Source organism: Dunckerocampus dactyliophorus, chromosome 6, assembly GCF_027744805.1.
Source record: "Dunckerocampus dactyliophorus isolate RoL2022-P2 chromosome 6, RoL_Ddac_1.1, whole genome shotgun sequence".
Classification (NCBI taxonomy): Eukaryota; Metazoa; Chordata; class Actinopteri; order Syngnathiformes; family Syngnathidae; genus Dunckerocampus; species Dunckerocampus dactyliophorus.
Genome location: NC_072824.1, coordinates 1020924 through 1037243, shown reverse-complemented (window position 1 = coordinate 1037243; position 16320 = coordinate 1020924). Strand labels below are relative to the sequence as shown.

The 16320-nt window shown below is 51.2% G+C and overlaps 1 protein-coding gene and 1 pseudogene across 2 annotated transcripts in view; one reads left to right on the top strand and one right to left on the bottom strand.

Annotated features, from left to right (window-relative positions):
- The window catches only part of LOC129183308 (gastrula zinc finger protein XlCGF57.1-like), a 78882-nt gene that overhangs the window by 40414 nt on the left and 22148 nt on the right, over positions 1 to 16320 (top strand). The gene's annotated exons all lie outside the window — the stretch shown is intronic.
- LOC129184064 (small nucleolar RNA U3) lies at positions 8668 to 8803 on the bottom strand (annotated as a pseudogene).

The following is a 16320-nucleotide window of genomic DNA, read 5'->3' as shown; positions in this document are numbered from 1 at the left end:
CGCTTGGCCTGCCGATACCTGTCAGCTGCTTCCGGAGTCCCATGAGACAAAAAGGCCCGATAGGACTCCTCCTTCATCTTGACGGCATCCCTCACCACTGGTGTCCACCAACGGGTTCTGGGATCACCGCCACGACAGGCAGCAACCACCTTACGGCCACAGCTCCGATCAGCTGCCTCGACAATAGAGGCACGGAACATGGCCCATTCAAACTCAATGTCCGCCACCTCCCTCGGAACATGGTCGAAGCTCTCCCGGAGGTGGGAGTTGAAACTCCTTCTGACAGGAGACTCTGCCAGTCATTCCCAGCAGACCCTCACAATATGTTTGGGCCTGCCAGGTCTGACCGGCATCCTCCCCACCATCAGAGCCAACTTACCACCAGGTAGTGATCAGTTGACAGCTCCGCCTCTCTCTTCACCCGAGTGTCCAAAACATATGGCCGCAAGTCCGATGATACGACCACAAAGTCAATCATGGAAGTGCGGCCTAGGGTGTCCTGGTGCCAAGTGCACATGTGGACACCCTTATGCTTGAACATTGTGTTTGTTATCGACAATCTGTGACGAGCACAGAAGTCCAATAACAAAGCACCGCTCGGGTTCAGATCAGGGGGGCCGTTCCTCCCAATCACGCCTCTCCAGGTCTCACTGTCACTGCCAACGTGAGCATTGAAGTCCCCCAGCAGAACAAGGGAATCGCCTGAGGGAGCACTCTCCAGTACTTCCTCTAGAGACTCCAAAAAAGGTGGGTATTCTGAACTGCTGTTTGGCGCATGAGCACAAACAACAGTCAGGACCCGTCCCCCCACTCGAAGCCGGAGGGAAACTACCCTCTCGTTCACCGGGTTAAACTCCAACATGCCGGCCACAAGCCGGGGTGCAACAAGAATTGCCACCCCTGCCCGTCGCCTCTCACTGCTGGCAACGCCAGAGTGGAACAAGTTCCAACCCCTCTCAAGAGGACTGGTTCCAGAGCCCTTGCTGTGCGTTGAGGTGAGTCCGACTATATCTAGCCGGAACTTCTCAACCTCATGCACCAGCTCAGGCTCTTTCCCTACCAGAGAGGTGACATTCCATGTCCCTAGAGCTAGTTTCTGTAGCTGAGGATTGGACCGCCAAGGTCCCCGCCTTCGGCTGTCACCCAGCTCACTCTGCACCCGACCCCTTTGGCCCCTCCCATGAGTGGTGAGCTCATTGGAGGGGGGACCCATGTTGTCTCTTCGGGCTGTGCCAGGCCGGGCCCCATGGGCATAGGCCCGGCCACCAGACGCTCGCCATCGTGCCCCTCCTCCAGGCCTGGCTCCAGAGGTGGGCCCCGGTGACCCGCGTCCGGGCAAGGGAAAACGTGGTCCAATGTTTTTTGTCATCATAGAGGTCTATTGAGCTACTCTTTGTCTGGTCCCTCACCTAGGACCTGTTTGTCGTGGGTGACCCTACCAGGGGCATAGAAACCCCTGACAACTTACCTCCTAGGATCATCGGGACACGCAAACTCCTCCACCACGATAAGGTGGTAGCTCAGGGAGGAGCATTAGATTCATATATAAATAAATTTCTTTGGAAAAATAAGCCAGCACGAATAAGTCTCAAAATGTTACATAAATCTAAAGAATATGGGGGCTTAGAACTCCCAAACTTCTCCAACTACTTCCTTGCAAACAGGTTACAGTATATCTTATCTCAGACATTAGAACAATCACTTAGCCACGAAATCCCAATTTGTAACTTGCCCTTCATTAGCCAAATCCTCCGGAAAATAGTTGTTTTAAAAGTATAAATATAAGCACCACTCTGACAGTTTGGTGGGAATTTCTAAAAATAACAAAATTCTCGCTCACTCCTTGCCAATACACTCCCGTCTGGAATAATCCTGACATCTTGCTTAAAAAGAAACCATTAAATTTCCCAACATGGCAGGAAAAAGGAATAAGTTGTATGAAAAATCTAATTATAGGAAACAACTTTATCTCATTTAACGACCTTGTTACACAGTATGGAATAAATCGTAACAAATTTCTTGAATACATACAAATTAAATCTATAATTAAAGCAAGTTTCAGGACTATATCATGGGAAAGCAATACTACTATTGACCAATTTTTAAAAATATCTGCCCCTAAAACATTATCTAAATTATATGTTCTACTTTCAAAAAATGACAACACAATCGGAGTACCAATCTCCAAATGGAGCTCAGATTTATCTACAAGCTGTGACCCTGAATTCTGGAAGCAAATATGTCTTAATGTTTCCCGGTTAATCAATAATCCCAACCTACAGCTGATTCAGTTTAAAATCCTTCATAGAGTACACTACATAAGACATAGAATGTTTAGAATGGGCTTAACTGACTAACATCTGTACACACTGCTCAGACCATAGAATAGATGACTACTTACACTCCATGTGGACCTGTGCTCCCATTAAAAATTTTTGGCACGGAGTGTGTGAGTACCTATCTTTGGCACTTGGGCTCTCCATTCCGACCTCCCCTTTACTATGCCTGCTGGGCGATCTCGCCACAACTGATGTAGAAACAACCCAAACACAGCTTCTAATCACTGCATTAAGCATTGCCAAGAAAACCATTCTCATCAATTGGAAATCAAGGAAGAAACTGAACATAGCTCTTTACAAAAATCTTTTGTTAGATCATATAGCTATGGAGAGAATGTCTGCTTAATCTAAGGAACAAATGTCAGAATTTCAGTCTATATGGGCACCAATAATTAATTCCCTGACCTGACTCTCGGGGGGGTGAGGGCGTCTGTCTCTGCCCCTGGGGGTCTTGTTCATCTGGCATGGGGTGTGGTCCTGGTCGCTGGGTGGCCCTGGTACTTCGGGGGCGGGCTTGGTGTGCCGGGTCTTCTTTGCTGGGCTGCCTGCCTGGGGTGGCTGGTGGGTGGGGGTGGGGAGGGGTCCGGGTCGGGTGATGGGGCGGGGGGGGCCGTAGAGGGGGCGGCGTTGGTTGACCTCCGGGGTGATGGGTGGGCGGGGTGCTGCATCCTGCGGGTGCTGGGCGCCTACTGCTGTTAGGGGGGCCCGTGTGCGGCTGGTGGCGCTGGCTCTCCCTTGCCTCCTTTGCCTCTGGTGGTCAGGTAGGGCCTTACAGGTAGGGCCTGTGATGTGTTCTGCGGCCTGTGGCTCGCCCGAGCCTGGGCTGTGGTGGGTGGCCGGTCGGTCATGTGTCCTTGGTCCCCCCCCTGCTCGGTTTGGGCGGCGTTGGGGTGTGGGGCCCCTGTCCTTCCTGTGCCACTGCACCACCTCACATATATATAGGACTTTGGGGGGTGGCCTACGGTCGGGCGTGGTTGGGGAGGGGAGCTGCCTTGGGGGACTGCTTTGCTCCTGCCGTGCCACTGACCTGTTGCCCCCCAATTTTAATCACAGAGTAGACACTTAGGGTTTGGGGGGGCTGGTCAGGTGAGGGACCCTCCGAGCGGCAGCTGTTCCCCGATTTTAATTGCATCATTAGCTATCATCTACATACACCCCATATACATGCACACAGATACACCCCTCAGGGACACAGAGGCCAGCTTTTCGTAGCTGTCCTCTTTTATTTTATTTTATTTATTTATTATTTTTTTAATTGCATTATAGACACAATCACACTTTATCACATAAACGGGTGGGGCGGGCTGGATTGGGGTGCCTCGTGCACCGTGGCGCCTGCCCGCCAGGGTCGGCGGTATGGCCGGGGGCCTGGCCTGTGGGATGCCTATGTCTGGTTCGCCTGCCCTTCCCTGGGGTGGCCCTCTGGGGCCTGTTGATGCCGGGGCTTGCGCCGGGGGGGGCGGCTTGCGGTGCTCCCCCTGGACTGACACATGTTGCGGGCGCTTCTGCACTCTTGGGGCGGGTTCGGCGGTCTTCCGGGGGCGGTTCTGGTGCTGCGGGTGGCCCGTGTGCCGCCGCGGGGGCTGGTGGTTGCTGTGCTGTGGCGGCTGCTGGGGCGCCGGGCCGGCTGGTGGGTTGGGGCTTGGTCATGCTTGCGGGTACTGTGGGCCTGGGTGGCGGGGTGGGGGTGGGGCGGACGGGTTCCCTGGGGCCGGGCCCGCTGGGGGGGGTTGTGCTCTGCCGGGCGCTTGGGCGTTTGTCTGCTGGGCCGCTGTCTGTGTCCTCGCCTCCCCCGGTCTGTCTGCGGGCTTGTCGGGGGTGGGGCTCCGGTGCGCGGGTGGCGCGCTGTCGGCTCTGGTGGCATGTGGCTGGTCTGGCTTCTGGTGGTTTGTGGGGTCCGTCGGCTGATCTGCTGCTGGTCTCGCCTTCTCGGCTCTGGTGCTTGGCCTCCCTGCGGCTTGGGGTGTGGTGCTCCCGCTCCCTCTTCGGGGTTTGCTGGCCCGCGGGTGTCGGTTGGCGCTGTGTGGTGGTTCGCCTGGCTACTCGCCCGTTTTCCTGCCCACCTGCTCAGTTTCCCGCTTTCCTCCTCGCTGGCTCCCCTTTCTGCCTTGCTGGCGGCGTCCTACCGTTGGGAGGGTGTGGCCTGGTGTCTTCCTGCTCCCCGGCGGTCCGCGCTCTCCACGTCGGGGTTCCGGATTGTATGTCCTGGACCCCGGGGTCCCCAGCTTCGCTGCTCCTTGGGTTACCAACGGGGGATAGGGTGAGGCTTCCGGGTGTCGGGCAGTCGATCACTGTGTGTGCGCGCGCGCGCGCGTGCGTGTGCGTGTGTGCGCGCGCTTGAGTGCGTAGGAGTGTGTTTGTGCGTGCGCGTGGGGGCGTAGGGGTGTGTATGTGGGTGTGTAGGAGTGTGTATGTGCGTGCGTGTGTGTACTTTTTTTATTTTTTATTTATTTTAGTTATTTATTTTTGGTGGGGGCATACAGGGGTTTGGTCCGTGGGTTCGGGTGCTGGGTTATACATCTCTGCCGCCCGTGCCTCCGCCGGGTGGGTGGAGGGTGTACCTCCTGCATCCCTGGGCGGGGCGGCCCTGTATCAGGGGTCGGGCGGGGGTTGGCCCGGGGCGGGCCGGGCTCCGCTCCCTGGGGGTGGGGGAGGCGGGGGGCGGGGATTGGCGCTTCCAGCGCGGGCGGGCTTCTTTCCGGTTGTGGGGGCGTCTCTGGGCCTGCCGGTTTGTGGCCCCCGGTACTCGTCTGTCTTTGTGGAGTGTGATCTCTTGCTGGTCTCAGGGGTTGGCAGTCCTCCGGCCCGCCGGCGCCCTGTCCTTGGTTGGGATTACCTCTCTTCGGCCCCTTGCTGGTCTTCCCGGGGGGGAGGGCTCTCTGGGCTGGCCCTTGGGGCACTGATCTTTGTGCTACCTGCCCCTGTTGGCCTGGTGGCCTTCTGACGGCGGGGGCTCGGCCTGGCTATTTGGCGCGGGGCTCTCTGGGAGGTGGAATGCGGCCCCTTTCTTTTCATGCATTCTCGGTGACAATTACATGCCCAAACATTCTTACACCTTTATATATATGAAGTCTTCCCCACATACAGAGATACCTGTACATATGCACACTCACAGTACATACGTACTTCCCCATATTACTCACTGAGTTAACCAGGGTGTTATGTCGTTGGTTTTATTACAGCGACGGTGATATCAGCAGTATGACTATAGTTTGTTTTGTTTTTTTTACAATGATGTGCATTACAGTAATTATCATTCTGGTCACTATCATGGATAATCATTTCATTACTACAATTATGTGTGACTGTTTCAATGCGGTATTGTCATTGTGATCATTATCATAGTTCATCATTTCATGACTGCTATTATGTGTGACTGTTTCAATGCAGTATGGTCATTGTGATCACTATCATAGTTCATCATTTCATGACTACTATTATGTGTGATTGTCATTGACAGCGTTGTCATTGTGGTTGTTGATATTGTTTTGTCCTTTGTCCTTATGTCCTTGTTCGTCTTTGTAGTTGTCACAGACATTTATTTGCTGATGTCGTTCTGTATGTTTCTGTTGTTCTGTTCTTGATGTCACAATTGTTGTTGTTGCTGCTGTTGTCCTTGTCTCTTGTCTCTCTCTTTTTTTTTTTGTCCCCCTCTTCTGTGCTCCTCTTGATTTGCCACCCGGAGGTGGAGAGCGGCCTGCAGGCGAAGCACGGCCAGGGGCCGCCGGACGCCGCCCATCAGGGGCGCTCACACTTTTCTGACACCTTCGTAACACCAAAGTGCTCCTTTTTATTTGCCAACCGGAGGTGGAGCGCGGCCCAAGCTACCGCGCTGGAGCAAGCACCAGCCTCGCTCCTAGTCTGCACCCGCAGGTGAAGCGCGGCCAGGGGCCGCCGGACGACGCCCATCGCGGGCGCTCACACTCTTCTGACAACCCTCGGCGCAGCATGGTGCTTGCGGTCGTCTTTACCCGCTGGCAAGGCGCGGCCAGGGGCCGCCGGATGTCGCCTATCGCGTGCACTGACTCCCACGAAGCACCAGCGTGCTCCTTTTTATTTTTCACCCGGAGGTGATGCGCGGCCCGGGCCGCCTGACGCGGCCCATCGCGGGCGCTCCTCGTTGGACACCTTCATCATACAGCCTGGGCGCCAGCTGTGGAGTGACACTTTGAAAATTGATGCACAAGTCACTCTTCAACAGTTATCGTTCCCTTTATGTCATGCTTGGAATTGCTTGAGAGGTGACAAATTTCAGCTCATGTGTCTTCCTTGTGTTTTGGGCAGGGCAGCCCAAGCCGCCTTGAGCGGCCCAGCAGGGCGCTCCGTTGGGGAGGGCAGCCCAGGCCGCCTTGCACGGCCCAGCAGGGCGCCCGGGACGCGGAAACCTGTTTTTAGAAAATAACCTCCATATTCCACACAGACCTGTTGAGCACTTAGAGTGGAAAAAAAAATGTATTTGAGAACCGGCCTCAGCAGGGCCTGGCTCAGCTGGAGTCCGTGTTTCAGTGCGCTAAAAGCGGCATCAAAATCGTGCTTTTCTCGGTCTTTCCCCTGGAGGTCAGTGTTTCTAAAAACTAGGTTTCCGAAATCGTACATGAGGTGTTTTGGTCAACCAGGAAAAATGGCATTTACGGGAGTGGGTACAGGTATGCAACTTTTTTTGCACATTGGGTACTCCGCCCAATTGACTCCCATTCATTTGACACTTTTGAAAACTTTTCCGAGCGGCTCTCGACACTTTTTATAGCCGCTTTTAGGCTCCAGGCGCCTCGGCCTTTTTCTCAATTCCTTCAAGGGAACAGCGGCTCTGCACGATTTTTACAGCCACTTTGAGGCTCCAGGCGGCTCGGCCTGCATTTCTGCCTCGCCCCTTTAGGACTTTGTCATTTTTTCACACTTTTTCTCAAATCCTCCAGGGGAACAGCGGCTCGCCACTGACTTTTCAGCCGCCCCTGGGCTCCAGGCACCTCGGCCTGCATTCCTGCCTCGCCTCATTAGGACTTTGTCACTTTTTCATACTTTTTCTCATTTCATCCAGGGGAAAAGTAGCTCTCCAATTACTTTCGAGCCGCCCCTGGGCTCCAGGCACCTCGGCCTGAGTTTCTGCTTCGCCTCGTAAGGACTTTTTCACACTTTTTCTCAATTCCTCCAGGGAAATCTTGACACAGAATCAGGTCGTCTGCAAGTCATTTAGCACCCGGTCATCCGCCAACATGCGGTGCGTGTGGAAGAAGAGGGGGCGGCCATCGTCCGGCCGCACCACGGCCCAGTCACGAGTGGCTCTGCTCGCCGGCGCGGCTATCCCAAACCAGCCGGATCAGCCCCGGCGCTCTGGTATCGTCACGTCTAGGCGGGATTAGACTTAGAGGCATTCAGTCAGAAGCCCACAGATGGTAGCGTCGCACCAGTGGCTCCTCAGCCAAGCGCATGCACCAAATGTCTGAACCTGCGGTTCCTCTCGTACTGAGCAGGATTACTATTGCAACAACACATCATCAGTAGGGTAAAACTAACCTGTCTCAAGACGGTCTAAACCCAGCTCACGTTCCCTATTAGTATGTGAACAATCCAACGCTTGGTGAATTCTGCTTCACAATGATAGGAAGAGCTGACATCGAAGGATCAAAAAGCGACGTCGCTATGAACGCTTGGCTGCCACAAGCCACACACCTCCTGCTTGAAACCCAAAATGCCAGATGGATCGTGAGGCCCCGCTTTCACGGTCTGTACTCATACTGAAAATCAAGATCAAGCAAGCTTTTGCCTTTCTGCCCCACGGGAGGTTTCTGTCCTCCCTGAGCTCGCCTTACGACACCTGCATTACCGTTTGACAGGTGTACCGTCCCAGTCAAACTCGCCACCTGCCACTGTCCCCGGAGTGGGTTGCGTTGGGCCGGGGTCGCCGACCAGGGGCGCTTGACGCCAGAAACGAGAGCCCGCTCGGGGCTTGCCTCCCCGCCTCACCGGGTAAGTGAAAAAACCATAAGGGTAATGGTATTTCATTGCCGGCACCGCAGCAGCGGTTGAGACCGCGCGGGCCTCCCACTTATTCTACCCCCCTCATGTCTCTTCACAGTGCCAGACTAGAGTCAAGCTCAACACCTGGCCAGTAGGGGGGTTCGTGTGCACATGAAGCTTCGAGAAACGAACCCTTTCTCGAACCAATTGGTTCACGTGGTACGATGCCTCATGAGGCTTCATCTCATCTTCACTACATTTTAGTGAGCAGTTCGTACCAAAGGAACAGATTTCTGAAAAGAGAAGAAATGTCAAACTGACTTTCTGATTCTCTGCTACGGACGAGAATTAATGACTTTACACTTTTATACCCACTCAAAGAAGAGGAGATATCATCATCATGATTAATGGATATGTTTCTCATCATTGTGGGAGGTGAGACCATTGACTTCTAGAACACATTTCTCAAGTCACATCATAGAAACGATTCCTAAAAGTATAGTCTCAACTCATCACTGGATTCCGACAGGAAGTCATCTACAAGTACATGACTACCATTTTCACTCGTGGGACTCATGTAGTTTACTCCTGTAAAAATACACTTCTTGAATTTAAAACCAACCAAGTACGTTTACGTTAATATTGACTAATTACGTCTACTTAATTCCACAATTCTACAATTATATGCCAGTGCATATAAGACCCAGAATGCTTTGCGAGAGCTGCTGCGGTATTTCTGAGTTGTTTTTAAAGGAAATCACGAACTGCAAACGTTCAAGTGATCAGCCAATTCTTAGCAGCATGTAAAGCATGTAATGACATCACTAGTGGCCATGCTATTGACGGCGCTGGGGGTTCAATATTCACTTTATACGAAATTCATATGAAATTCAGCCACGGAGTTTTTAAACCTGCAAAAAAAGGAAAAGAGGTCACGCCTGCAGTGCACAGCCTTTTGAGTAGAAGACACGTGTATGCAGCATTCTTTTGCGCCTAGTTACCATTTTATGCCCATTAACTCCTAACATAACACTTATTTCTCAATATGCAATGATGCTGATATTTTATCACGATTTGTTCACGAATAACGGAAATGTCGAATGGCTTGTCGTCGAGAGAGACACTTTGGAGGATGACGTAATTTGACCCTCCAACCACGATAGAGCCATAGCTCCATAGTAGTTTTTCCCATAGGCCGCTCTAATGTGCTCAAAATCACAATATGCAAAAATAATCATTTCTGCCATTACAGTCATCTTAATGAGTTGGGATTGATATAGAGGACTTGTGTGAAAAACATTATGGATGTGCAAGAAAAAGTCTGTCACGTTTTTGTACAAGTTATGCATGTAAAAACAAAAGTTGCATTTCAGCAAATCTCTTTTTCTATTGTTATGATGCAAATACCAATTGTGGCTCTTTGCATGAAACTAACAGCAACCATGGCTGTATGCAAGATCACACCAATGGGAGGGGCTGACGTGTGTGTGCAATTCCACTTCTAACCACAAGATGCAAACATGGGTTCTGCTTGTTGATCTTGTTTATGGCGGTTAATTGGTTGTAGACTCGACCACAATAAAGTGAATTTCTGCTAGGTAGGATTTGATATTAATAAATGAAATATTTTCCGAGTTATGGCATAGAAAACATGTTCATGATCTTCTAAATACAATTTTTAACATTAGAGTCCTCTATAACACCCATTAATCGCCTTTACACTCCTATTACCCAATATATACTGTACTACTATAAAAAATTAAACACTTTGAAAACACATCAGATCTAAACTGGGGGGAAAATGATCTTGAATATCTTTCCTGATAATAAGTGGGTGATGTATTAGTAACAAAATGATGCCACATCATTTGATAGAAATGAAAATGATCACCCTATAGAGGGGGGAAATCAAAGACACCCCAAAAATGAAAGTGAAAAAATGATGCAGCACACTGGTCCATTTTGCCAAAATGTCATTTTAGCAACTCAAAATGATTCTCAGTAGTTTGTGTGGCCCCCACGTGCTTGTACGCATGCCTGACAACGTGGGGGCATGCTCCTAATGAGACTACGGATGGTGTCCTGTTGGCAGGTGAAAAACCTTAAATGACAAACAGCACATGATTAACATTTTATGAACCCAAGTACTCACAAATCAAATAATTATCAAATCCCATAATAATTAACAATTAATTATTATCAAACCCTTAAATATTAACCTTGAACCATTACACAAGTACATCAAAATAGATAAATTCTCTCCCTTTAAGTTAAAACAGATTTTAACTGAATTATTTCAGTGTGAATGCATAAAAGTACATTTTTAACCACGAGAAACAATGAATTAATGGAACTGGTTAAATCCAACACACAAATTATTATAAGTATTATAAGTATTCTCACAGCTCTGTGGAGGAACTAAAACCTTTGCTCTGCTCTGCATTGGCTTCTCTTTACTCTGCCTGATTTGACACAGCTGCGTAATTAGCGAGCTCGCGCACCAGCCGATGAGACGGGAGCGCTCACCGCTGTACGTTTTTATGAAAGTAAATTGGCTTTGATCATGCAAATTGACTGGCCGAACTAATGCTGATTTATATAAAAAACCTCTCTAGTAACCTGGTTGAATACAGGAGTGGATGTGCTCTACCAAGTGCTCTCTTAAAGAAAACTGCAATAATCTAAACAGGTTTCTGCCTGTTGCTCATCACAGTCACGGGCTCACGCATCAGCTGGCAAAACAGCTGTTCGCCGTAACACCTCCCACTCAAGCTTTCTGAACTTAGAAAGGTTGCAAAACTGAAAAGGCGAACAACTTAAACACCTTCCCCACTAGGGGCACTGCTCCTCTACAGGTAAAAGAACTACAAGCTGCCTGACATCTCTGCGCAATACTACACCATTAGACCTCTCTCTCTCTCTCTCTCTCTCTCTCTCTCCGGTCACTAAAAGCTGTGGAGTGGATCATTGGCTGCTGATGGTGGACTGAGGCACAGTTGCCTGGAGTGACAAGAACCTCAACATCCCTAACAATGCCCTTTGAATCAGGAGCTACAGTGACGACTCTGCCAAGTCTAAACTGCCCACGCAAAGCATTTTGATCACAAAGCCAAACAACATCACCAACGGAGACATTTCTTTCTGTAGCATGCCATTTTGATCTAACGAAAAGGTTTGGGCCAGCAAGCTGGCACCATGCTTTCCAGAACTTGTTGACTTGGACTTGGATTTCTCTGAGCCGCTTATAGGGATAGTCCTGGAAATCAAAAGACTTGGAGTCACCACTGTGAGATGCTCGGCCCAGGAGGAGTGAGTTTGGCATCACGTACTCCACACCGTCCTCCCGACTCTGGACTCTCGCATCAATAGGACGCTCGTTTGCAAGGTTAGCTGCCATTAGGAGGGCTGTGAGGAACTCACTGAAGGTAAGTTTAGTTGACTTGCTCAAACTTTGAAGAGTTCTCTTGGCAACCTTCACGGCAGCTTCAGCAGCTCCATTCCGATGTGGTGAGTCGGCAGGGAGCACTTTCCAGGTCCAGTTTGTCCCATTTGTCGCTGCATACACCTCCAGGCTTGCTCTGTCTTGGCTCTTCAGGAAGGCATACAAATCCCCCAATAAGGACTTTGCACCAATGAAGTTGGTCCCAGGATCTGACCAAACCTTGAGGGGGTGGCCTCTGATGGCAGTGATACTTTGGTAGGCCATTAGGAAGCTCTCTGTGGACATATTGATGACCAGGTCTATATGCAGGGCCCGGCTCGCCATACAGCAGAAGATGACCCCCCAGACCTTCATGGATGCTCTTCTTTTGACATCGTCCTTCAACAGGTAAGGTCCAAACAGGTCAACTGACATGAACTGGAATGGCGCAGCATGTCTTGATCTTTGCACTGGCAGGTCACCCATCACCTGTTGACAGACTTAAGCTCTGGCCTTCCTGCAGTGGACGCACTTGTTGACGACTTTCCGGGCCAGCCTTCTGGCTTGCACAACCCAAGCCTTCTTTCGCATCTTGAGTAGAGTCCCGGCAACTCCTTCATGCCCTTCTTGGTGACTCTGGCGTGCAAGCAAAGTCCCCAGCCAGGTGTCAAAGGGGATAAGAGGAACAGCCAAGCCGTTTTCTTTGAAGTGCTGGATTCTGCCTCAGCATACCAATAGCCCACTTGCCTCGTCCCTGTACATGACCAGCCGGTCCGTTGTGGTGCTGGGAAAAGTAGCTCCTACTTGTGCCGCTAGACAGAGGTCTCGGAAGGCGTCCTCTCTTTCTGCCACGGTGACTGTGCCATCGAACGGGACTGTCTCCCACTTTGGTCTTCCTGTGCCACGAAGAAACTTCTTTGCCGCCCTCCAGACCAGTGCGAGTAACTTTTCCAGTCTGGTTAGGCTGCTGAATCGCTGGATATCCATCAGGCTTGTGACTGCAGCCCCGGCAGGAGGCCGGTGCAGATCAGCGGGGCTTGAGATTAGTTCAGGCCTGGGCTCTGCCTTCTCTCCAGCTCGGGTCAGGGCAGCAACAACTGCCTTTCTCTGGATGGGCATGAGGTTCTCTTTGGCCTCGACAGCAACATCTTTGGCGGACTTCACTGGCCACTCTGTCTCTGGGAGACTTAGGAACTTAGGACCCTGCTGCCACTCTGTGCCTTCGTCCAGCTCCTTGGGGCTCGCCCCTCTTGAAATAATGTCTGCAATACTGAGGGGCCCAGGGATCCACCACCAGTCTTGGACATTTGTACTGCCTTGGATCTCCCCAATTCTGTTGGCAAAAAATGTTTGATAGCCGTAGTTTTCACGTTGGATGGCTCCAAGGACTGTCTGGCTGTCGACCAGGTGGTGCCACTTCTCCACACGGATGCTGCAGTGTTTCTGGAAGTGCTTTTTCAGACGAGCTGCATAGACTGCTCCGCAGACCTCAGCCTTAACAGTGTCCCCCTTGTGATCTAATGGCATCAGTCTGGCTTTCGCTTCGACTAGTCATATGGTCATGTCTTCTGATACCTGCCACCGGCGGTACAATACAGCACCATAAGAGCGTTCGCTACGATCAGAGAAGGTGATACCACAGGGCTTGGCACATGGGTCAGGTGGCGTCAAGGCTCTGATGAACCTCCCCTGGCTGAGCTCAGTGTAGTCTTCCAAAAGGCAGATGGCATCTTCACGGAGGCCCTCAGTCAAAGGAGCCTCCGACATGTCTACTGATTGACTGTAGTTGACCTTTGCTTCCTGGAAAGCCCTCACTAAAGATGGCTCCCTTTTGTTTGACAGGAGTTGCAAGGCCGAGAGGGTCGTATAGCCCAGAGACTTGGCTGAGGAGCTCTCTTCGGGTGAGTGGATCCGGCACATGAGCCCTGACTTCCTCTCTTGACAGGTTTTCTTCGAGTCTCATTTTCCTTTTCTTTTTAGAGAAGTTCACAGCTACCATCCAGTGAAGCTTGTCGCTTTCAGGAATATACCCAAGGCCCAGGGCTTTATTGTTCTCCTCAGAGATTTGGTTTGGGAGGACCATCACTTGGGGTGCTTCCTTCTTTAAGTGGCTTGACTCTGACCTCCCACTTTGGCTGGAGTAAACCCATGGCTTCATGTAGAATCCTCCGTCTTTCAGGATGCGCTCAACATTGGTCGTTGTTATTTGCTTGAGCTGGCACAGGTCATCATGCGAGGTCAAGATGTCGTCCACATAAGCGTCTTGCTCCAACACTCGACGCTCTCCTGCAAGATGGTGAAACATTGGCAGGTTGGCTGTCTCCCGCATGGCAACTTGAGCGATACAGCCGGCTGGTTTTTCGCCTATGTTAACTCTAGTGATGGCGTATTCCTGGATGTCCTCTTCCTCAGAGTCTCTCCACAGGAAGTGATGCAGGTGTACTTCCCGGTCCTCAAGCCATACAGAATTATACATTTTACTGATGTCCCCAAGTGCAGCGAAGACACCTTGGCGAAACCGGGTGAGGACAGCACGGATGTCATTGAGGACGTCTGCACCCTTCATGAGCAGGTCGTTCAGGCTCTGGCCTCTGAATTTCTGGCTACTATTCCAGACGAGGCGGACTGGCGTAGTCACAGAGCGGGGGTTTGGTGCAATCAAGTGGCTGATGTACCATACGGGTCCAGACCAGCTTGCCAACTCTTCTTTGGACAGCTTGACAGCAGCGTTCCGCTCGACCATCTCGTGGACTTGAGGTTTGTAGGCCGCCTTCCATCTTGGCTCCTTTGCCAACTGCTTTTCAGTCCTCAGGAATGTTGCTTTGACTGCTCTCCTGTCCGGCAATGTTGCTGGATCCTCCACCCAAGGGTACTTTGCATGTCAGTGTGGTTTCTCGCTGTGGCGATCTCCACTGATGTAGGTCAGTCCACTCTTTATTTGCTCCAGCTCTCTCTCCTCAGAGATTGTCATCTCCTTCCCTCCAGGTTGGCAATTTCCACATCTGCAGCCGCCACACCTGGGCTCACACGCAGCCCCAATGTCCCACCTCCACCAGTCTATAAAGTTTCGGTTGGCAGCAGACGTGACTGCTTGGGTGAGTTGAAAGGGATGAACTGGGCTCCTGCTAGTGACAGCAGCTGCTGTGCGCATGGAGCGGGTAAAGTGGGTTCTGGATCCATGGGCTGTGACTTTAACATCTTCCATGAGATCTGGATGAGAGCCACCCACTGCTTTCCCAAGGGGACCATCCCACAGGACAAGGTCACCAACAGAGTGCACTTTTTGAGGGACGAGTTGGCCTTCCTTGTGGCTGATGAGGAGCTTGATTTTAGTGGACAGACCAGTTCATGAAGAGGGACATCCAGGAATATTGTTTGCAGTGTCTTGGGTGGTATGTGGCGATTGACCTCTGCAATGCTGTCCAGTCCATAACACACAAGCTGGTGAGACCTCAGGGTTCCCTTTGCAGTTCTGACCCGGATCTTCAGGAGGTAACGCTTGGTCCCCACTGTCACTTGCATCCAGCCAACTCCATGGATTATGAGCGTCACATCCTCACTCCTCAGGTTCAGCTCACCTGCAGCCTCATGAGTGATGTAGTTCGTGTCGGACGCCAGGTCTATCAGGGTCCCAATCCTGTGTCCAGCATTTGCAGTAACTTCCAAGATCATCATTATGACAGGGAACTCTTCAAATCCACTCTCTGCCAGCAAACTCTTCTCAGATACGGCTGAACTGAATGTCTTTAAGACTGAGTTGCAGAAGACATCACGACACCGCTGGGCTGAGTCAGGGGGCAGGCTTGTCAGGAACTCTTCCTGGATCTCTGTGTACTTTTTCCATCCCCCTTTTGCTGGACTGAGCTTTGGCTTCCTTGGCCCATCTCCCTTACTTGCAGCCTTGGGACAGAGGTAGTAGTGATGACCCGGGCCTTGAGCATCATTACACCCCTCGCTTTTGCACAGAAAGGTGGTCTTGCACTCTGCGTCATCGTCGTGGACCTCCAGGGACCTCCCACAAGCACCAATTTTTTAAACTGCTTCCTTCTTCTCTGCTATTTTGAGAGCTTTGAACTTCTTGCAGTAATAGTCTCTCTTTCTATGGCCCCTCTCTCCACAGACAACACAGGATGCTTGGGAGCTTGAGGAGTTGGTGGTTTTTGTTCGGGCATGTTTTTGTGGGACTCTTGACTCCCTCCTGCTGGGGTTATCGTCCCTGAGCTGGTCCAGCTGCTCATAAATCTTTTCCTGACTTCTCAGAAACTTGAGCATGTCAAACCTCTCCTCAGGTGATGAGGCTTCCTCTCCTTCCGACACATGGACCAGCCACTCCTTCTTTAAGCCGTCTGGCAGCTTACTCTCCAGGGACTTGGTAACGAGTGGATTTTTCAGGGCCCCAGTGTTTCCCAGTTCACTGAGGTCATACAGGGCCTTTTCCACGACCTGTATTAAATCGACAATCTTCCTGGGTTGGTAACAGTGCCTGCAGCTCCTCAATGATTTCCAGGGCAATTGCTGTTTTATTTCCAAACAGATTCTCCAGCACACAAAATATTTCATCCGCCGTCCCAGGCGAAGGTCCCTTAGTACTTTGTCCTCCAC